We start from the raw sequence: 23,381 nt of genomic DNA on the forward strand, positions 1-23,381 counted from the left end.
GAAAAGAAAACCATTCAGTCCAACTGTCACTCTTCCAACTGAATATTGAAACCACTTGGGAAAACATTTTGAGTGAGGTTTACAGTCATAAGCAACGTTGGTGTTTTTGAGGTTTGCCTGCAAATCGCCATTTAGCTGTGTACCACATGCTTCCTAGAGATGTGATTAATTGCCATATTCTGAAGCTTTCAAAAGTGTTAAGTTGCCTGTTACACCAGGCTAACTTACTAAAACATCTCTGTTCATTCGGATCAGTAGATTTACGTGCTGCATTATGGCTTTAGTGGACAGAGAATTGAGAAGACTGGGATTTTCATTTGACTTTTCCAATGACATGGTGTATGAACTGGAATGCTTCACTGAGTATTTTTATCTTTAAATCTTTGTATGGTATATATTGTTTGTGAGGGAGATTTGGCTCAAAATCTGTCATCCGTGGACTGCCAAAGTTCATTTGGCTGATTGACCGACTTGGCCAACTAGGTAAGTGTCTTCTTCCTCCTTCCTTTTTATATTGAAGATAAATAAGGGCATGCAATCTAAACGCAGTGGATACTTGTTACAGTATTGGTGGTAAGGGCAGCAGTAGTAGTAGTCTTACTACGGCTCCCTCCTTCATGCAAAAGGGAGACTGATTAAGGATCCAGAACACTAAGTCTGATACTGAAAGTGGATGGAGAGATGAGAAAGCTGATTTTGCGTCCTAGCCCTCCCAGCTCTGTCAGCTTGCTGAGGATAGCTTGAGTGCTCTAAGCTTCAGCTTCCTTGTTTATGTTGTAAAAGTCAAGATCAAGCCCTGGCCAGGTGGTTGGAGCATTGTTCTGGGCACCAAAACTTTGTGGATTCGATCCCTGCTCAGGGCACGTACTTAGGTTGAGGGTTTGATCCCTGGTTGAGACAATTACGTGAGGCAACTGATGAATGTCTCTTTCTCTCTCTTTCTCTCTCTCTCTGCCCTCCCCCCACTTTTTCTCTTTCTCTCTCCCCCCCCCCACTTTCCTCTCTCTCTGAAATGAATAAACATATCCTCAGGTGAGGATTAAATAGTAAATGTAAAAAATTGAGATCAGATAAACTACCTGATAGAATTACTTTGAGAACTAAAGGAAATAATGTTTTTAAGCACTAAGACTGTGCCTGATATTTGGTCCTGAAGATGATGGGAACCACTGAAAACTTTTAAATAAAAGGATGACAAATTAGATTAAAAAATAAATGTGATGGATGAGTAGGAGGAACATACAACTGGAAAATAAGAGATTTGAAAGAAGGAGAGAGGCAAAAAACTTATAATACAGCTGAAAAATTATATATTCTTAAATAAAGCAGGAAAAGAATAGAGAGAATGAGACCTAGTTGAGTGATGAGGGTAATTTTTTAAGCGTAAGGCCATGTCTTGTTCATTTTTGTGTACCTAGCACCTAGCACAATGCCTTGCCTGTATAGTAGGTGCTAAGAAAATATTTTTTATTTGATCATACAAGTGACTCAGTTTGACTGAATGTCATCAAAAAAAGATAAGGTGAGACATTTCATAATTCTAACTGATACTTTTTTCTCATGGTTCCTGTTACCTCTAACCCTCTTCCTCTTTTTGTCTACCTACAATTTTGGGAGCTAGGCATTTGCCTACATTTTTTAAGAAAAGAGGTGCAATAGACAAGGTAGATTTTAAAATGTGGTAAAGTTTGTAAGTTTTGATTTTTCAAAAGAGCTTAGGCATATTTGAAAGAATGCAAAAAAACCAAAGATGAACAGACCTTTCTTATTCTGAATAAAGTTGGAGAGATTTGGACAGGACATGATGAGACCTGGTTACTCCCTGGGGCGATGGGGTCAGGCTAAGGGCTGACACACTGACTAAGTTTGGAGGTAGGAGAACGGAGAAGACCAGTGTTTCTGTATCTGGGTAGTGTCTGGGGATGGCCGTGGGGAGAGGCAGCTCCGGTGCTCAGTGTGTAAGCCTCCCGGAGTACCTCATGTCAGAGCATGACATTGCAGCAACAGCTGGTTCTAGGGTCTGAAAACACAGCAGAGTTCCCACAACTTGGAGTAGTTCCCTGCAGTAGAATCCCCCCCCCCACCCCCCCTCCCCGGGAGTGACTCAAATAAGATTCAGAGTCTCAAAGAGGCTTTAAGGATGGGAACAACAGGGTAGGGTGGGAGGATGCAGTTCTGGTCTCACAATGACCAATGACAACGTCTAGAAGGGAACTAGGACATCTGAGTGGATAACAATGTAGATGTCAATGGATGGTTAGATGCTTTCTCCCACTACATCCTGTAACTTGACACTATGTTCTACAAACCTAAGGCCCGTAGAATTCTGATGCAAACCTGGGGGGAGCCAAGAAAACTGAATTTGAATTAAGTCAACTAAGTCTCTGCCACCCAGTAGCATGAAGACTTACAATATAAATTGAATTCAGTTATAAGCCATGAAACTTCTTGGACACCTTATTTTTTCAACTGGCATTCAAGCTTCCTACAGTAGTAAGATTTTTGGACAGACACATTGCTAGAAGTAGAGTAGGCACTGATTTTATATTGTGGCATGAACACACTGTATATTGTACAGGTCAGAACCTACCTGAGATAGAGGTTCAATCTAGAAACCCGATTTTCAAAACAGCCTGGCAAAAATGGGAAGAATAAGAATCATGCAATATGAGAAATCGTACAACAATCTGGGATCCTTAGTTGTAGCTCTACCAGTTTTCTGCTATTCAGAGTAATCAAAGAGTACAATGAAGACCAAGAACGGAGTTTCTGGTAACCTTTATGTACCACTCACTATCTCCCAGGCATTGTTTCAAGCACTTCATAGAAGCTAACTCTTGATTCTTATAGCAACCAGATCAATTGATACTATCATTGTCCCTGTTTACTAGGTGAAGAAATGAGGTTTTTTAAAATTGGTTGATTGATTTTAGAGGAGAGGGAGAGAGAGAGAGAGAGAGAGGGAGAGAGAGGGAGAGAGAGAGAGGAGAGAGAGGAGAGAGGGAGAGAGCGAGCGAGGACATCAGTTTGCTGTTTCACCCATTTATGCATGCTTTGGTTGATTCTTGTATGTGCCCAAACTGGGCATTGAACCCACAACTTTGGTATATTGGGATGAAGCTCTAACCAATTGAGCTACCAGGCCAGGGCTGATTTCTCAAGTTTACATAGCTGATGAGTGGCACAGCCAGGAATCATACTCAGTTTTGCCCCAGGGTTCATGGCCTCGTTATGCTTCCTGTCATGTTCTCCATTAGTTTAATGAAGAACTTCACAGTTAGAAGCATTCAGAAAAGGCATGCTGGCCTCAGAAGCAGTGATTTAACCAGGAGTGGGTGAGGCAGGTGTCATGGGTGGCATTGAGACATTCAAGATTCTGGTGGAGGGGGACATGAGGCAGCATGTCTCTGAGGTCTCTGATTCTGAACTTCTAGGGGGTCATTATTCCTTTGACATTTCATTTATTAGTTAAAATTTTAAAATACTTGGTTTGTAATAGGCTTTTTTTCTCCTTCAAGTGGCAGGTGAGACTTAAGAAAAATTTCAGTAAATTTCTAGTTCAGGATATAGAGCACTGATCCTATGTGTATAAGCATAATTAGAAGAATCCACTAAAAATAGTAGACTGTTATAAGTGAAAATATTTCATTGTTGCAGTGACAGAGCTAATTGAGGATGACTTGGTAAAATTACGTTCAGATTCTTCTATACTTTGAAAAAAATTTACTGGGTGACTTTATGTCCTGATTATTTATTCCAATAGCCAAATATCTTTTAAAAATTATTATTTTTATTAAATGTTTTATGTTGTTCTATTACAGTTGTCCCAGTTTTTCACCCTTTGCGCTCCTGCACCCAGTCCATCCCCTGCTCCCACAGTCAGTCCCCCCACTATTGTCCATGTCCATGGGTCATTCATACGTGTTCCTTGACTAGTCTCTTTCCCTTCTTTTCACCCTTATCCTCCTTTCCCCTCCTCTCTGGTCGCTGTTAGTCTGTTCCTTATTTCCCTGCCTCTGGTTCTATTTTGCTCATTTTTTGTTTTGTTCTTTAGGTTCCACTTATAGGTGAGATCATACGGTATTTTTCTTTCACCACTAGCTTGTTTCACTTAGTATAATATTCTCCAGTTCCATTTATGCTGTATCAAAAGGTAGAAGCTCCTTCTTTCTTTCTGCTACATGGTATTCCATTGTGTAAAGGTACCAATTTTTGATCCATTCATTTACTGATGGACACTTAAGTTGTTTCCAGTACTTGGCTATTGTATATAATGCTGCTATGAACACTGGGTGCCCAGGTTCTTTTGAATTAGTGTTTCTTAATTCTTAGGGTATAATCCCAGCAGTGGAATCACTGGGTCAAAAGGCAGTTCCATTTTTAGTTATTTCAGGAAATTCCATATTGTTTTCCACAGTGGCTATACTAGTCTGCATTCCCACCAACAGTGCAATAGGGTTCCCTTTTTTCCACAATCTTGCCATCACTTGTTTGTTGGTTTGTTTAGGATGGCCATTCTGACTGGTGTGAAGTGGTATCTTATTGTGGTTTTAATTTGCATCTCTTTAATGGCTAGTGATATTGAGCATCTTTTCATATGAAGCTTCTTGGAGAAGTGTCTGTTCAGGTCCTCTGCCCATTTTTTGGCTGGATTGTTTGTCTTCTTGAATTGAATCATATGAATTCTTTATATATATTTTGAGGTCAAACCCTTGTACAAGGTATCATTAGCAAATATGTTTTCCCATATGGCCGGATCCATTTTCATTTTCACAATGTTTTCTTTAGCCATGCAGAAGCTTTTTAATTTAATGTAGTCTCATTTGTTTAATTTTTCCTTTATTTCCCTTGGGGTTAGTTTTTTCTATATGTTTCAGAATTCTGGTTTGGGAAGTCATATTGAGTAGTCTTCCGCCGCCCATTCTCGGTCATTCTGGCTATGCTCACTTTTCTTTGTCTAACGTAGCTGAGATTATAATGGTTGATCCTGTCTGTCATTTCATTGTGATATTAGGAATGTCACATTTGGTGGTCCTTGACAACCTACCCTTTAGAAATGGCAAGAGTTTATAGGACTTCTGGAATGCACTCAGGAATTGGATGTGTACAATGAAATGAGCTCAGGTTCAAATATGTTTTATATGTATACTGACTTTTTTCAAATAAGCAACTATGTACAAATCAAGAGAAGATTGTGCTTTGTTTTTGGCTGAACTTGATCAAAAGTGGTTTACCATTTTGGAAAAACACACTCCTGTCAGTCTCTCCACTTGGGCTTTTGAGTTGCCAGTGCAACATACCTCATCCATCTGCATTTGTAGCTGTCTCGTTCATGGTGATTACTGTAAGAGTTTCAAATGTCTAACAGCTTCATTACACCTCTTAGTGTGACTGTGACCAACCATTTACATGTTGAAATTAACTTCTTTCCTTTGATTTATATTAAAGTTAGATATACTGGTTTTTAAAAATCTGTGTGTAGGTAGGTAAATTTATTATAAATTGCATTTGTGGCAGAACATAGGACATTACAAAATATTTGTTATAAAATTGATGTTTCATGATTTATAGAGCTTTCATTTTGTTTTGAGATTTTATAACCTCTAAAACTTCAAAATGAAACTAAGACAACCTCTCAGTTTTACAACCAAGGCTTCCTTAAATCTTGACTCAGGTTTACTAAAAGAAGGTATGACACTTCATAAAAGTCAGTGGCAGGTAAGGTTTCCATGGAGAGCAATGTGAAACAACTATCTGATTTAGGAGAAACCATTATGAAAATAAGATTTTACTTTCTCAGAATATTTTCAGAAACTTTCTATTTATATGACATGTGCTAAAGAGCAAATTAAATAAGCAACAAATACTATGGTGAGACCACTGCATTGATACACACTTCAAGTACATTATTTCCTTCTCGAATTCTCTTACCTAGATAATTTGATATCAGAGGGAAATTTAGCTTCCAGAGATAAGAAAAAAAGTATCCTTCCTTTTATAAACTCATCATTGCTTTTGGGCCTCAAGGACACCTATTCAGTGGTAGTTTCTTGCCTTTACTCTGTTTCCTTCTTTGAAATGTCTTTTGTCTATCTCCACACTTCCAAGTCCCATGTTACACATTTAAAATAAGAAATGAACAAAAGTGTTGCATGAAAAAAGCAAACCAATGCACAACAAGTGAAGAGTCACTTTGCCAAATAATGAAATGTACTATAAACTTATGGTGAGTGAAAAAGCATGCTAATGGCAGAAAACTAGGTATAAATAAAAAGATATTTACAGAAGCAGACCCTAGTATATCAACAATCCTTATGATAAAATTACATCAGAAATAGAGAAAGATTACTAAATAGTGATTACAAAATAGATAAATCTTTGAGATAACATTAGATTCTTACTATATATTATGTACTAAAATACATTTAACAGAATTAAAAGGGTTTTTAATAGAAAACACAGATGATTAGTGTGATCATTTCAGAGAGGGAAATAACTTGAAATCAAAAATAGAAAACAAAACCAATGGAGGAAATCACAAAGAAATACACTGACTAAATTAACTAGAGTTCGTTTTTTACTTAGACTACCAGTAATGCCACCTTAATTGGTGCTTAGACTACGGTAGGGAAATGGTCTGCAGGCCTTCTGAATGTGCATGCCCAATGGAAGGGTACAGCGTTGCTTACAGGTGTCTGGGTTGTGTCCTACACAAGGGCATGCCAACGAAGAGAGCGCTATTCATATTATGGACAGGTTTATTATTTAAAACTTTAAAATAATTTTATTATAGTTTTGTAGGTTTCAGAGATAGATATTTGTATACTTATCGTGACAGTTCCCTGATCAATCTAATAGAAGTCTTCTCATAACAGAGTAGACAGATATCATTTTGCTGTGATTCATGAAGAAGGTCAAGTTCAAAAACCAAAGAACTTTGTTGTTGTGACTATAAGCAATGTTTCTGACACCAGAATCCATTTTTCACGTTGATATGCTCATCAGAAAATATCTTAAAATGAAAAAAATTTCCCTATTGGGAAAGTTTAGTTAAATTTTATGATTTATTTTACAGTTTTGTTGTTTATTCATTTGTAGGACAATATTGCAGTTTCCACTTAAGTCTAATAATACTTTCATCCTACACAAATCACTACATTATAAGTAATATTTATCTGCCACTACCACGTAATGATCTAATTATATCGTAGTCCATTTTTTGGTTGATTTGAAAATTTTATCATACAATTTTAATTGCTATTAAAATTGAGTGGCTCATTAAATAAACAATTAAAAATATTATACTTTCTAAGATGAATATATTAAATGATTACATTATTTCTGCCCAGATAGTTGAAAGATAAGAAAATGTATCACAATCAGAAAAACAAGAATGCCAGGGGGAAAATAAAGGAAAGGAAATGACTATCTCAGGAGAATCTAGCCCAGATGCTTCACAGACGGGGCACGGGGGGAGTTCACCCTCTGGTTTCATGTCAGTAAGAATGGATGAACTTCTTAAAAGTAGAGTGGAAAAAGCATGTAAATTCATTAAATGAAATATACTTTCTGTTGATTCAAGTACATGTCCATATATTTGAATATTGAACAGCAGAACCCTCTCGTGGAGATTATCCATCTCAAATAAGACAAGTTTATCTTCCAGTTTTTGCCAACATTTTACACAAGAATTTTGACAAATGGTGAAAAAAATTCCTGGCCCCTGTTACTTAAAAAAAAAACAACACTGAAAGCATTGTTTCTAAAGACGTTTATTTGTAAACTCTTCAGGGATGAAGAAAAAGGACAACTGAAGAAAGAGAATGGGGACACAGATTGGCAGACTGTGTCCCTCAATTGTCTTAAAATAGGAATAGAGTGAAATTTGCCACAGTTTTTACTGTGTTGAAAATTAAGCAGCTTTAAATATATATAATTATCGACACTACAGAAAATAAACTATTTAAAGATGAGAAAATGTTAACATGCTACTAGTAAATGTATACTATAAACAATTATGCATTTAGTAAAACAATTTAGCATTCAGAGAATAACCTACAAAATGTAATGAAAATTGGAATTTTCTTCATTTGGTAGAAACCATAGCAAATCTGATAACTTTATGACTGACAGTTATGCACAACATAGACATAACAATAAATAGCAATATTGCACATTGTTTAGGAGATGAAATATAAAGCAAAAATTAAGATGATAGCAGATGGCATGAATGAGATCATTTAATAGGGTGAGTAATGTTAATTATTATTCCATTATTATATATACAGTCATAGGTGTATTGATAAACTGACTCTCCTAAAAAAGAAAAACAAAGCCCTAACTATGGCATTTGCCAATTTCAGTGTAAGCACTCCTAGTAAGGCTGGTTTTAAGCTTTCAATAGTTTAAAAACTGGCCCCAAAACTCCCGAATATTTAATGGGGGGCTTTTCCGACCATGCAAGCTGACTGCTACACAGCATGTAAATCTCAGCCGTGTTGAACAGAGGACAATCATTGACAGATAAGTGAATTTGAAAATGCAAGTCTTGTATTTCTACATGTGACAACTGGAGAATTTTGTCCAGTAGGTGATATAGCCATAAAAGGAATACACATATACATAACTTGCACAGACAAAATGTTGCTACAATAACAGCATAAATGTGCATGTAAAAACAAGAAACTGCAGCAAAGAGATTCTGAAAATGATAGAATACCAATATTCTACTTTTGGTGGTGTTTTTAAACTGGGAGGAAATGAGACAGCAAAAAAATCTTTTTAACAACACTGAAGAGTTTTTTTATATTGTGCAAAGTATATAACTAGTTTTCAGTCTCAGTAGAAATTGAAAATACTGAAAACACATTTACCAACTATAAGTTGGTAAATATAAGTAGTTAGCCACTGTTGGATTTGTAATATACAGTTGTAACATCATGTTACTAATAATGCAACTAGAGGCAGGTGCAGAACTGTTTTAGATTTTTTTATGGTATTCATAAAAGTACAAATTCTAGAAGAGAAAGTATACTTGAAAAAAGTCATATTTATATATATTACATAGGGCTAATTTATCTTATTTTTAAAAGTATTAATGCTATAAGCAAAATATTGCAGGATTCAAAATACTGCAAAATTCCAAAATTCAAAACACATAATATCCTTGAAACTTCAAAGAGATTAAGAAATCCCTTTTAAAAAGAAAAGCACTACTATAAAAGTGTATTATCATTACTGAGGAAACTGCAATCTCTTGGCAAAGATGTGAACTTCTCTGTTATAGACAAACTAAAAGTGAGAAGAAAACCAGTTTTGGCTGGGAACCCCACAAACAACCCATCTCTGGTCCAAAAGAAAAAATTCCAAGCTGAGAATTTTGTTTCTTAGATCAGTCAATATCATCATTAAGGAAAATCTTATTATAATAAAAGAATACTATGACTGTTTCGGTGTTCTAGATAACATGTCATTTGAAGAAATATAAGGAATATGAAATCTACTGATGACTATAATTGAGAATGTGATATTGATGGGTAGTAAGTATATGAGAAACTAAAATCTTGAAGGTATTTTCTACTGTAGAATCTATATTAATTTCCTCTGAAACATTATAATTTCAATATTAAAATATTTGAAGCAATAATTTACTAGCTACATTTCCAAATAAATTTCTAGCTCCAAGGTCGTAAGTAACTATGCCAATTTCAGTTGTCAGTAGACAGTGTAGAGTTTCAAAATTAAAATGTACTTAGAAATACTTAAGGTTTGCAATATTGCAAGAAAATGAAAAAGCAATGATTCTTTTAGAAAATGAGATTCTTGAGTAAGTAAACATGGAAATCATCATTTAAAAAGATATTTTGACTGTGTTCCTTGTAATTATTTTTGTTAAATGTTAATATTTTATTATTTTATGCCTAATAATATTTTTGTAATTTATAGAGAACACTTTTATACCTTTTTATTTTGTAGAAATAAGGAATATACTAATAAAAAACTTTTATTTAAAGAAAAAGCACTATTTCTAATTTGCCCACTATGTGGGCCAATAATGTTCTTGATAATACATAACTATTTATTCATGGCTATTATATGACTATATATAAAAATTACATACAGATATATATTTTAAATAATGTGATAAAGATGAAAATGGAGGTTGTATTTTGTTTATTTTATGTTATTTAAATTTGTATTAGTGGTAGTATAATATAGTTTACTTATTCCCTAAAGTGGTTATAAATAACCATAACTGAATATGCTTCACTAAAATACTATTTTAGCTATTTTTGAGAGAATTTCAAAGGACTCTTTCTTAAGTTTATGTCAGTACCAATTTTTAAATGGCTGTCAACAGCAGAAAATTTTTTCCTCAGAAAGATTTTAAGTAAGAAACTTCAATGCAATCACCATCATTAAGCTTAATGTGAAAAGTTGAAGTATGGAATGAGTATGGTGTTAATTTTTAATCTGAGAATAAATGATAGAGATTTGCCTTTACGTATTAGATGGTTAGGTAGACCATCTTGCCAATCATAGTGACTTCACGCTACTATTAGCTGTGGAGCTAAAATGTAAGGATAGAATGTAAGCCTCTATCTATGTTTCAAATAGTCTCCTTGTTCATTCTATTTGTTACAGCCAATCTCTGGACAGATCTGATAAGCTTTTAAGGTGGGTAACAAGAATTGGAATTCAACTGCTGCTTCTTGTTGTTCACTTATATTTGCACCGAGAGTAGTGTATGTTGTCTTTATTTATTTGCAGAAAGCTTCCTAGACACTTGTCCATATTGGAAGGACAGCTTAAATAAACCTGGGTACTATAAAATATAAGTCTATTTTTTAGATACATGTAAAAGGCACTGAAATGCTCTGAAAAGGAAGGAAGGCATAAGGCACCACCAACCTTCCACATTTTCGAGCCTGTCTTCTCTCAGGGTCACTCTTACTCCTGACAGATGATGAAAGCAAAGGCCCCAGAGTTCGTGCCTATTTTAAGTATTGGTAAAATTTAAATTCTATATTTTAAGTATTTTTACATATTTTATTTATTTATTTTTAGAGAGAGGGCAAGGGAGGGAGAAAGACAGGGAGAGAGACATGTGCAAGAGAAACATCAATTAGCTGCCTCTCACACAATCCCAACTGGGGTCCTGGCCCACAGCCCAGGCATGTGCCCTGACTGGGAACTGAACTCTTGACCTTCTTGTTTGCAGGCTGGTGCTCAATCCAGTGAGCCTCACCAGCCAGGGCAAATTTCTATATTTTTGAAGATAAAATAAATAAAGAGTTATTTTAATATTTTTCTGCTCCCTTAGTGAATCAAATATATACCCCCAGGGGTATGTGCCTGTTTTATAGTAAACCCAGACTATAGAAAATTCCCTTAAATTAGGAAAAGCATTAGTTGAGTTGCCAAAAAAAAGGTAAATATTCACTATGATTATGTATTTTTTGTATTGCCACCAAATATGTTATTCCTTAAAAAAAAACTCAACAGATTTGGCTACTTGAAAACTTAAATTTTTTAATAATATGTTTTACTGATTATGCCATTACAGTTGTCCCATTTTCCCCCTTCATTCCCTTCCACCCTGCACACCTCCTCCTACCCACCTTTAGTTCCCCCCTTTAGTTCATGTCCATGTGTCATAAGTTCTTTAGCTTCTACATTTCCCACACTACTCTTGCCCTCCCCCTGTCTATTTTTTCTCCACCATCTATGCTACTTATTCTCTGTACCTTCTTCCCTCCCTCCTCCTCCCACTCCTCTCATATTAACCCTCCATTTGATCTTCATTCCTATGGTTCCGCTCCTGTTTTAGCTGTCCACCTAGTTTGCTTTTGTTTTAGGTGTGGTTGTTAATAACTACACTGTCCTTTCACTGTTCATATTTTTTATCTTCTTTTTCTTAGATAAGTCCCTTTAACATTTCATATAATAAGGGCTTGGTGATGATGAACTCCTTGAACTTGACCTTATCTGAGAAGCACTTTATCTGCCCTTAAATTCTGAATGAAAGTTTTGCTGGATAAAGCAATCTTGGTTGTAGGTCTTTGGATTTCATGACTTGGAATACTTCTTTCCAGCCCCTTCTTGCCTGTAAGGTCTCTTTTGAGAAATCCGCTGACAGCCTGATGGGAACTCCTTTGTAGGTGACTGTTCCCTTATCTCTTGCTGCTTCTAGGATTCTCTCCTTCACTTTAATCTTGGGTAATGTAATTATGATGTGCCTTGGTGTGTTCCTCCTTGGGTCCAACTCTCTTTGGGACTCTCCTGGATTTCCTGGAAGTCTATTTCCTTTGCCAAATTGGGGAAGTTCTTCTTTATTATTTGTTCAAATAAGTTTTCCACTTGTTGGTCTTCCTCTTCCCCTTCTGGTACCCCTATAATTCGGATGTTGGAATGTTTAAAGATGTCCTGGAGGTTCCTAAGACTCTTCTCATTTTTTTTTCAATTCTTGTTTCTTCATTCTTTTCTGTTTGGTTGTTTCTTTCTTCCTTCTGGTCCACTCCATTGACTTGAGTCCCAGTTTTCTTTCCATCACTACTACTGGTTCCCTGTGCATTTTCCTTCATTTCACTTAGTGTAGCCTTAATTTTTTCATCTAATTTGCAACCCAAATCAACCAGTTCTGTGGGCATTCCACCAGTTTTTTGAGCTGTGCATCTGATAGGTTGGCTATCTCTTGGTCGCTTAAAAGTACTGGCTCTGGGGCTTTGATTTGTTTTTCTGTTTGAGCCATAATTTCTTTTGTCAGGTCACACCTGTTACATATGAGGGGCAGAGCCTTAGGTGATCACCAGAACAGGTCAACCCAATCAGGGTCATAGAGGGAACAATGGTGCTTGCTCCGCTCTCTCTTGGATTTCAGTCTTCTCTTCTGCTTCCCACAAGCAAAGTGTGCTCTTCTGGTGCTGGTTCCTGGGTGGGTGGGCTCGTATACATTCTAGAACCCTGTGGGTCTCTCCAACAAACTCTACTGTGAGGCTGGGAGTCTCTCCCAGCACCTCAACCCCCACAAGTGTTTTCAACCAGTGCTTTTAGGCTGTATTTCCCATCCCTGGAGCCCTGGCTTGTGTGGTTTTGCCTGGTTTATCTGCACGTGAATGTGTGATCGTAGTCAGCCAACCGCCTTGCATGCCTCACTGGGTTTGCTCATTTTCTCCCTGCGCCCAGGGTCTGTTAGTCCCGTGCTGCCTGTGCATCCTGGTGAGTCTGGCAGCCACCCCCTTTTCTTGCCGCGACTCCTCTCCCCCAGATGCCAGCTTCGCCCCTCTTACTGGCCTGGATGAATGGTTGTTGGACTTCTGTACAGCTCAATTTTCTGTCTGTTCTGGTTGTGTTTTTGTTTCTAAATCTTTGTTGTCCTTAATTTCGGTTGTGTGAGGAGGCACAGTGTTTCCACCTACACCTCCATCTTGGCCAGAAGTGAAAACTTAAAATTTTAGAATGTGTTTTGCATATAGAAATTTAACACTATAGGACAAACTGAGAGTTTTACCACAGATATGATAGAAAGTGGGCCAACGTCCTATTTTTTTAATGATCCATAAAATATATAAAGACCTCTTACAAAAAATTTAAAAATGGATGGAGAAATAAAATATCACAAGACATGGACAGAATTACAAATTACAAATGCAAAAGAACTCACAATCTAAAGAAATGCAAAATGAAATAAAAGTAAGATTATCATCCCTCTATCAAGGCATCTGTGGTAAGTGGTCTCTAGAGATAACTGCCCACCATTCCCCCACTGCTATACATGCATTTCATGCCTCTCTTTGAGAGGTGGCATCTATTCTTTAGAATCTGGGCTGACCTTGTGGTTGCTTTGAATAATAGATTGCTGTAGAAGTGATGCTGTGTATCTAATAGGCAGAGATGCACACTGCTAATGTGTATATAAATCAATAAATCTTGATCATATGATGGTTCTGTGTTTAATTTTTTGAAGTACCTTTATACTGTTTTCCGTTGCTGTTGCACGATTTTACAGTTCCATCAACAGTACACAAGGGTTCCAATTTCTTCCCATTCTTGTCAATACTTCCTTCCACCCTCCCTCCCTCCCTCCCTCCCTCCCTCTCTCTCTCTCTCTCTAGTAGCCATTCTAATGGCTGTACAAGGTAGTATCTTATTTTGGTTTTGATTTGTGCTTCTTCTATAATTAGTGATGTTGATGTTGAACATTTTTTTCACATGCTTTGTGGGTATTTTTAATATCATCTTTGAAGAGATGTCTATTCAAGTCCTTTATCCAGAAAAATTGAAAGCAGGGTCTCAAAGAGGTATTTTTATGCTCATAGTAATAGCAGCCTTGTCCACAATAGTCAAGAGGTAGAAACCTAAATGTCCATTTAGAATGAATGGATAAACTATAGTATACACATACCATAGGATATTATTCAGCTTTAAAGAAATGATGCAAATCCTGTCAATGCTACAGATGAACCTTAAGGACATTATGTTAAGTTAAATATAAATCAGGCACAAAAACTTTGCAAAACCACTCCATGGTATGTCCTATCAGCTTCAGGGTTCTGGAGGTCACAGACAGGCTATTAATGGTAGGATGGATTCTTTTATAGACCATTCTATTCACCAGAAGATTTCTTAATCCATGATGAAAATTATACCTCTTAAAATGTAAGCAATCACACCATTAGTCTTTTTTTCAATGCCCGGCAGAGGAGGAAGAAGCTTGCTACCAACATGTTACCCATTCTAACTGTTCTGTTAACATTGAGGTTGATAGAAAACATCACCGACCTCAAAATCAGGAGAAGGCAGAGAAACTTAGATGCTAGCAAAAACCAACAGACTGTTTGGATAGGTCCTCATAGATAAGTACAATGACATTCTCCTTTCCATCATCCACAATGTGATCTAATGAAAAACCAGAATATTGAGCTAGGTACTGAAAAGCAGAAGGAAAGAGAATATCAGAAACGGTGGCTAAAATTACAGTAGTTTATCTCATGGAGCCTAAACCTGTAAGCCTCTTCATCAATTGGGATAAATTTAATTTGTTGTGATCAATAACAACATTTCTTCTTATTAGTTCCATATTAAACATGTTTGGTTAATAATCATGCCAATAAAAATTGATGTTCTGAGAGTTTGCCAATAACCGACCTGAGTTAACCACACAGCCAATTAGTTCTAAGCTATTCAAAACTTTAATGGTGATCTGCACAGACATTGAGGAATGTTCCCAGTGGATTTTAGATCGAGTCCCTGTGGGGTTTCAAGCCAATTGGACCCTTTCCACCAACGGTGTCATCAAGGAGAGGTACACACGGACAATAAAATTCCATCAATTGGAACTTATAGGCTAGTGTTTGTCTTCTTCACAATGTTTGTTGATTCCAACATTACAACCTGAGTTTTCTCAGGTTCGTGTTTGTCTTCTTCACAATGTTTGTTGATTCCAACATTACAACCTGAGTTTTCTCAGGTTCTGAGTTCAGAGAGAGGACAGTTAAAACAAACAAACAAACAAACACCCACTACTTTGCTTATGAGGTCTTCAATGCATATATATTGGCATTATCATCTTCCATCAATAAAACAAGCCCAGTATCTTTGAAATTAACAAAGTCAACTACAAGAATATAATCATCAAAGTTGACTCATGACTATTTCTTGTTGAAATAAAGGCTGACTTCCAGGTCATTTTTGGGAAGATTGCTGTTGGGATTGGGGCGGGAAATGATTGTAGTTATACGCACCTGAAGCATTTTTGCAGCTTATCCTCAGGGGACTTCTTGGAAGCTCCTGCCTGTGGACTTTTAGGAGCTCTTTTTTTTAAGTCAAGTTCTTAAGAAAGCCAAATTTCAATCACCACTTAGAGTTCCCAGAGCTTGAATTTGCCAACCCCTGTATGTTTATATCTAACTCAGAAACTCATTCCACATTAAATGCAAGGGATTAACAGCTAATGACAGTTTTCCCACCTGGTAAATACTAGGTTTCACTTGCTTGAAAAGTTCAAGGTGAAGAGGGAACAAAACCTTCCCCTTGATAGCAGAAGCTCATGGGAATATGACCCCTCAGTCTAGCCAGCAGGTAAAGGCATCAGCATAGCTCTAGCCTTAGGTCCAAATTAAAACCATCAGCTCAGCCTGACTGTGATGTGGCCAGAATATTTCACCACATTAAATGTGTGATAACTGTGTATGGGCAGGTAATATGATCTGACAGTGTTTGTTGTTACCATGGACTTGTCATGTCGGAATTGTTTTCTCTATCCCAGAAAGTCCATCCTGAGTCTTTATTCTAGCCTGTATTTACTATGATGGTGGTAATATATGTGGTGACAGAAGAATCTAAAGCAGGAGAACCAAATTAATATTTATTGAGTACTCACTATGTATCTGTGGCAGACAGATCCTAAGGTGACCCCCAATGATTTCCTGCTTTCTGGGTTCACTCTTGTGTAATCTCCTCCCCCTGAATGTGTACAGGGCCTGTAACCTGCTTCTAACCAATATGGTATGTCAAGTGATGGGGTGTCACTCCCTTGAGTAGGTTATGTTACGTGGTAAAAGTGGCTGTTATTCCTGTGATTATATTAGGTTATATGAGATTTTTCTTTAAAAAAAAGATTTTATTTATTTTTAGAGAGACAAGAAAGGAGGGAGAAAATGAGGGAGGGAAACATTTATATGCGAGAGATACCTTGGTTGCCTTGGTTGCCAGGCATGTGCCTTGACCAGGAATGGAAATGGTGAACTTTTGGTTTGGAGGATGACACCCCAGCTGCTGAGCCACACCAGTCAGGGCTATGAGATTCCTTCTTAGCAGAAATTCTCCTACCTGACTTGATAAAGTAAACAGCCATATTGAGGAAGCTCATGTGGCAAAAAACAAAAACAAAAACAAAATCTGGGTGAGATGCAGGACAGTCTCCAGTTGACAGCCAGGGCCCTCTATCACATAGCCACAGAAAACAACCTGAACAAACTTAGAAGAAGGTTTAAAATGAAGCCTGACCTACCCTGATCTCATCAGATCTTAAGCCTGGACTTCTGATTCATGCAAACTATGTGATAACAAATGTGTGTGTTATTTCCAGCTGTTATATTGGTGGCAATTCATTAATGGCAGGAGTGGAAAGCTAGTCCACAGCCTGGACCATGTTTCTGTTCTACATTCTCTATCATGTTTCATCGCCTCAATAATCTTAGGAACCAAGATGAGTAGGCAGGATCTAAAGTTAAAAAGTTCTTGCCCTTATCTTAAGAAAATAGTCACACAAGTTTCCAGGAGCTTTGCCCATGCAATTGGGGGAAATCTGCCTTGAGGTCTTGCTTCTAGTACCTAAATAGTCATATGTTAAATTCTGATCACTTAGTCATATGAGACAAAAAAGTAAAGGGCCCAAATGAAAGAACAGATCAAAGCTCCAGAAAAAATACAACTAAGCGATGAAGAGAGAGCCAACCTATCAGATGAAGAGATAGCCAACCTTCGGATGTTCAAAACACTGGTAATCAGGATGCTCACAGAATTGGTTGATATGGTCACAAAGTAGAGGAAAAAGTGAAGGCTATGAAAATTGAATTAAAGGAAAATGTACAGGGAACCAACAGTGAAAGGACGGAAACCGAGTCTAAAATCTAATGGTTTGGAGCAGAAGGAAGACAGAAACATTCAACCAGAACAGAATGAAGAAACAAGAATTCAAAAAAATGAGGAGGGGCTTGGAAAACTCCAGGACAACTTTAAACATTCCAGCGTCCAAATTATAGGGGTGCCAGAAGGAGAAGAGGAAGACCAACAAGTGGAAAAGTTGCCATGTTTGAAATGGCATGATACAAATTCTGCCCAAGACGCGGGTGGTAGGTGCTGCTATTAGTAGATGCTGCTGGTACTCTATCCATAGCCCTCCCCACTCACCATGTTTATTCACCTCACAACTTCCTGCTGGGAGCACCTGTGACTTTCTATAAGCATACATTACAGTATGCCCAGCTCATGGGTCAGGAAGGCCCGAAGTTCTGGGGAATTGATGTCTCTGGGATCATCCCTTAGCCAATGGTGGATGGAGGTGGAAGATAAGTGCTTTAGCTTCCTTAGCCCTCACAATGCAGCCATTCTAAGGAGTGTTTTACATCATTTCTCAGAAATCCTCTGTAAGGCTGAGACCTAAGCACCCACAATAGTGACCTACTCCTTAAAATACCCTGTAATGGTTTCCTTCCCTTCCTGTCTCACCTCCCAACTCTCACCAGTGGTTCCTGGAATCTCCTTTTTAAATAAATGGTTTGAACTAATTCTTTTTTTTAGGGTCTGTTTAGCTGGGTGAGCTTAGCCAAAGAAGTAGGGACACTTCAAATTGGACGGAAATTTGGTAGAAACTCAATCAAGAAACAAAAGCTAGCAGAAATTGTCTTGGAGAATGCTTCTAAGAACATTCTGAGAAAAATGCATGAAAAAGGAGAAGTCAGGTGACCAGAAACTGTGGATTCTATTGGTCAAACTCAGTATTTACTAGCCCACTTTTGATAAATAGTTTGGTTCCCAAATACTTTACTACTGGGAAGGCCACGTGCTGAATGGTGGATCCCGGTGTTGTCCCACTGGCTAGGTATTTCCCTTGCTGTGGAATCACGTGCTAGCATTCTGATGTATACACCAGCCCCTTGAGTTTGGTGAGCAGTAAGTCAGTCTCGGAAGTCCTGTCAACTCTAGCAGCATTTGCTGACTGAAGGATCAGACCCTGGAACTGCCACAGCAGACGTCTCTGGGCAGGTAGGCAGGCTCCTTTGATACATGTATCACTTGCCTCAACAACTCTCATTCTGTAATCAAACACCATGCGCTAGGTTTTTAAGAAATATAAGCATTTCCTGGCATTCTGAAAGAAGTGGCACTAGATGAAACAGTGGTCGATCTCAAACTTCCATAAAATCTAAGGATAAACATATTCAACTATAGCAGAGTGAAGTGTTTCTGTTGGGGCAAAGTTAAGAAGGTCATGGAACTTGAGTTTTGTAAACTAGAAGCAATGGTTCTCAGCCAGGTTCCAAGGCCTGCCCCTGTGGGGACCTCAGTAGACTTGTAAGAATTTTTTCACTACACATTGTTGACACACCAAATAAAAAAATGTCACACAATAGCTATGGCTGTTTTTACAGGTACAGGTAGGTGTTTTTTAAAAAATATATAGTTAGTTTTGAATTCATGGTGGTGGTTAATATTTTTTATGATCACTATGTATTTTTTTAATTAATGCATACTTAAGAAAACTATTGTCATTTAAGGAAGGCCTTAATAGGGGTTTTTTTTTGGCTAATTAGAAATCCTCTTACAATAAAAGATCAAGAGCCAAGTGGGCAGCATGTTGCTTTGAGCATATACTTGAGAATCCATTTTCTTAACTTGTTTTTGAGAAAAAGGAAGTAGTAAGTTTAATGTTATCTTTTCTGCTGGCCCTTGAATTTAGACATTAACTTTTGTCTAAATTATATCCCTGAGCTAGGGGGCAAGATTGAAATTCTTTTATGAAAATTTATAAATCTAACTGATGATGTTTTTCTTTGAGTGAAACCTATTTTATGACCCTATGCAGGGAAGGAGCAACAACAGCTTTGCCTGAAGATCAGCCCAAGATTTGGTCAAGAGTAGTTTCCCCATAAGAAATGGAAGATGACAGATCAACTCCTTCAGGCAGCCTTGCTCCACTCTGGTGTCTCCAGGAGGTTTCTCTGTGGTTCTAGAGCTTCTGTATGAAAACCTAGTTCTCTAAGCTCACTGGTGTAAACACATGTCAGAAATTCATTGGACTCCTCAGAACAGTAATCTTTCTCATTACCATAGTGCTTCACATTGTCATATATGGGTTTTTTTTTTTTTGGTCCTCCTTTGTACAACCCTGTGAGGTGAGAAGGGTAGAATTATCCTATTTTTTAGATAAAATTAAAGCACTCCATTTCACATAGGCTGGCTTTCTCAGTGTCACTTGGCTAACATGGGACAGGAGCTTGACGAAGACATGAGCCCTTCTGAAACCAACCTAGAAGACAATTTTGAGTCAAGTGTATTATAAAATAATGTAGTTGCCTTTTGGGAATCACAGAATCTTTCTCTAAATTTGTACATTATGTTCTTGTATACCTCTAAAAACAGCATCCATGCCATATAAAATGTGATATTTGACAAATATTTGGATCAAAATGGAAAATATACTGCTTGATGTTATAGAAAATATGTATTATTTAAATTCTCATTGTTTAGTATAATTTTGAACATGTTTCTCTGCACAAGACGCTTTATGTAGATTAATCTACTTCATCAGCATTACTGTCCTCTGAGGCATTTTATCTCATTTTTAAGATTGGAAAAAAGGCTCAGAGAGCTTAAGTGACTTACCCAGAGTCACACAGCTACAACGCTGTGAAAGAAGGAGTTGACATTTGCCTGGCTGCCATTTTCTCTTAGTCTACATTTTCTTTCTGATGCTTAAGTATTTCCCTCACAAGAACCTGTTGGGGACTGCTCTGACTGGTTTCAGGAATTGTAACTGCCTGTCATGGCTAAGGGTGAGCGAGTGACCTCCAGAATGCAAGCCACAGGAGAAAAAAGCTTCTCTCTGGTAGCAAATGCTGCCTCAGTTTCCTCTCCCTACCCCCAAAGCATGGTCAAAAGTCAATGACTGGTAAGACTCCTCACAGAGAGAGGGGCAACCTAAGCCAGGCTCAATCACTTGGGAGACCATCATGGAAGGACTCAGGGGGCTGCAACAAAGAGGGAGCAATGTACCGTTGCCCCTCATCTTTGTGACATAGCCCGAGTCCCTATGTCCTCTGGGAGAAGTGCTTCCTGGATCTAAACCACTTAAGCCTGAAAACCTGATGGGGAGGGGTGCAGCTCCTTGCCTTGCTAAAGCAGTATCCGGGGGAAATTTGGCATAAGAAAAAATTCCTAAAAAAATCCTGTGAAACCTACTTTGCTAAGAGTGTTTTCATTTTTATGTTAAGGGTCTGAGCAGGAAACCCTAAAGTTTCTGCAAACCCCCTTCCTAACAGACTCTGACTCAGACTAAGCCCTCAGATTTTTAAAAAATGTTATCTACTGTTTGATCCTTGCCGCCCTATATTCCTATGTATTACAACCCAATAAAAGCCCCTGGAGGAGGGGACTCAAGGCCTTTTTCCTCTGAGAAACTGACCACCTCTCCTCCCCAAGCAGATCATGTCTTGGCAGTGTTCACTTTCATCTGTGGCGGACGGGGGGACTTGTGGGCAAAGTTGCCCCCATAAGAACCTATATTTTTCTTGTATCATCATGTATCCTTTGCCCCCCCATTACCTAGAACACAAATATGTAGGGTCAGAGACTCTCCACTGTCAGTTCATGGCAACCTGCACCCTTGAAATGATGTGAGTTGTCGCAGTGGATGACAGACAAAGGGGAGTCGGGGCTGGACTGACTCACCAAGCCTTTCTCTTTCACCCACTAAATATCTCATTAACATTGACCAGCCGGATGTCAGCATGTCACACATTATTCTGAGAGCAGAGCAAGAGCCCCTTAGGTCAACAGATAATAAAGAAACAGTGTTATGAGAGTTGACATCTTATGAATAATTATTTAAAAAATCTGTTCATTTCTGTTCCTTCAACTCCGGATGGGTGAGTTGGTTCTACCAAGTTGCTCGGTCAAACTGTGATGAGCACACCACTTAAACAAGGTGCCAGTTGCTTTTATTTATTAAGAAAATTTATTCTAAGGTTATACTGCCAGAGTGCATGGTCAAGAGAGTGTAAGGCAAATAACTCTGTTTGTAATGCAGACAGCCCTTGGATGCCTCTGGAAAGTCCTCTCAGAACAGTTGGGCCCCAGTTCTTTTCCTGTTTCACATAAATGTCTGTTGGCATCAAGTTTCTGTTGTTTGAATGTCAAATGCTAGAAACTTGATAGGCACTTCAAGTTTCTAGAGGTGAACCTAAAGTTTTAAGTTCATTATAACCATGTGGAATTCCTACCTAAATTTTATGATGGAAAAGTTTGAGAGTGGGACTAGCTAATGAATTTCAAAATACAGGGTGGGGCAGAAGTAGGTTTACAGTATGAGGACAAGAAACAGAAGGGTTTATTCTTATATTACTTATTAATTATATTATTTTCCATTGGGACAACTGTACACCTACTTTTGCCCCATGCTGTGCAGTCTGAGCTGCAATCCCATGCTCTCCCTGGGGGTGGAATCTGCCTGCTAAGTTGTCCTAGTGTAGGAAGGTGCGTGCTCTGTTGCCTTCAGCAAACTCACATGGACTCCTGTCCTGGGGGAGCCGCATGACAACTTTAGGCAGGATCCCCACCCCCCAAAACCTACTTCACAGGGCTGTTGATGAAGTTAAAGGGAATATTTTCATTTGCTAGAAACTAAAAACTTCATTTAATGTATGATACACCATTAATTTAGGGCACTTTGGGTAGAAAATGAAAATAGTAATCCATAAAGCATATACATTGATTGTAATACTATTTCAGAAAGATAAAACATAAAAAATGTCAATAATAAAGTTCTAACACATTTCTCAGCAGGTGGCCTGAAGACCACTTACAGATGCATTTTCCTGGGTTCCAACAGAATCGTGGGAGGGGAGATGGAACTGGAATATTCCCTTCAAGAGCCTGGTCAGGCCCTGGCTGGCATAGCTCAGTGGATTGAGCGCGGGCCTGCAAACCACATGATTGCGGTTCGATTCCCAGTCAGGGCACATGCCTGGGTTGCAGGCCAGTTCTCAGCAGGGGACTCATGAGAGGCAATCATACATTGATACTTCTCTCCTTCCCTTGCCCTCTAAAGATAAATAAATAAAATCTTTAAAAAAAAAAGAGCCTGCTCAGGTATAATCTAAACCCACCCCCAAACCTAGAACTTGGGACAAGTTAAATGATCCCTTCCAAACACACTTTATAAAGATGCTTCATTCTAAATAAGCATCAAAGAGAAAAACCCACAAAATGCATCCACTGTGTGGGAGTGTGTGGAAAGCGGGGGGCTCACTACTTTACTCTCAGCCTGAGATAGTGATTCCTGAGTCCCAGCTAGGAGAACCCACCCTTGCATCCCTCCAGGATGGTTGTAGTGGAGGGCAAGCAGGCCTGGGAGTGAGGGCACATCTCTTACCGCCTCAATGACCCCAAGATTGTCATTTACCCTCTGTGAAACTCAGTTTCCCCTACTGCCCCGTGCACTGTTGTTTGATCCCATGACATGGCCCCGAGGAAGCAGGAAACTGAGGAGAAACTCTGTCTCTAAGGAGTCGAGTGACTCCCCTCAGCACCACAGGGAGGGAACGGCAGAAGAAAAGCAGCAACCTGGGCTTTCGGGCTATGAACCCAGTGCTGTGTCC

At 38.2% G+C, this 23,381-nt stretch overlaps 1 long non-coding RNA gene across 1 annotated transcript; it reads left to right on the forward strand.

Annotated features, from left to right (window-relative positions):
* Positions 1–223: 223 nt before the first annotated feature.
* LOC119004074 (uncharacterized) lies at positions 224–20,094 on the forward strand. Its single transcript, XR_005070107.1, has 2 exons — positions 224–483; positions 19,589–20,094. It is a non-coding gene; the product is annotated as an uncharacterized LOC119004074 (long non-coding RNA).
* The last annotated feature ends 3,287 nt before the right edge of the window (positions 20,095–23,381 follow it).

Source organism: Sturnira hondurensis, unplaced genomic scaffold, assembly GCF_014824575.4.
Source record: "Sturnira hondurensis isolate 20B ecotype Veracruz unplaced genomic scaffold, ASM1482457v3 Scaffold0019006, whole genome shotgun sequence".
NCBI lineage: Eukaryota > Metazoa > Chordata > Mammalia > Chiroptera > Phyllostomidae > Sturnira > Sturnira hondurensis.